The following is a 937-nucleotide window of genomic DNA, read 5'->3' on the forward strand; positions in this document are numbered from 1 at the left end:
CGGTGATTTCTATAGACTGCAACATGCGATGTAGCCACAGGCCTCGAAATGCAAATAAAATAAAAGATAAATGCGACTGAGGGAAGATTTTTGAATCTAAAACTTCATTTACCTACAGTCAGGAATCAGTCATTGAAGCACTCCGTCTTCAGGCCACGAGTGGCCTTCTGGGACCATCCGACCGCCGTGTCATCCTCAGGGGAGCATGCAGATAGGAGGGGTGTGGGGTCAGCACACCGCTCACCCGGTCGTTGTGATGGTATTCTTCACCGAAGCCGCTACTATTCGGTCGAGTAGCTCCTCAGTTGGCATCACGAGGCTGAGTGCACCCCGAAAAATGGCAACAGCGCATGGTGGCCTGGATGGTCACCCATCCAAGTGCCGACCACGCCCGACAGCGCTTAACTTCAGTGATCTCACGGGAACCGGTGTATCCACTGCAGCAAGGCCGTTGCCCAGGAATCAATCATTAGCAATGAAAATATGAAAGTACACCATTTTCATCTTATTAACAGTTTTTCAATATACAGTGTGTAAATTTTAAGTTGACAAACCAGAATAACTAGAAAAATGAGCTCCACACAAAAAAATGTGTAGAATACAAAGTTCATTATTTTCGAGGGTGACAACTGCTGGTGCTAAAATTAGCCCGCCACCCCAGCCCCTGGGGGTGGGGCGGGAGGCAACTTTAAAATTTCAAATGGGAACCCCCATTTTTTATTGCCGAATCAGATTCTACATAAAAACTACATACATTTTGTCATAAACATTTGTTTTGATTCTTGGTAGTTGGAGCTGTAATTCAAGAAAATCCATGTTCTCATTTTTTCATGGAAAACGGTTACGGATAAATAAAAAATACTTATTTACTTCGTAAATTTTGATTCACTAACACTAAAACTCTCCCTCTCTCCACATAGGGTGGGGTTTGAGAGAG

General features: G+C 44.1%; 1 pseudogene; it reads right to left on the bottom strand.

Moving 5' to 3' along the window:
- Positions 1–338: 338 nt before the first annotated feature.
- LOC126472068 (5S ribosomal RNA) lies at positions 339–456 on the bottom strand (annotated as a pseudogene).
- Between the last annotated feature and the right edge of the window lie 481 nt (positions 457–937).

Source organism: Schistocerca serialis, chromosome 3 (assembly GCF_023864345.2).
Source record: "Schistocerca serialis cubense isolate TAMUIC-IGC-003099 chromosome 3, iqSchSeri2.2, whole genome shotgun sequence".
NCBI lineage: Eukaryota > Metazoa > Arthropoda > Insecta > Orthoptera > Acrididae > Schistocerca > Schistocerca serialis.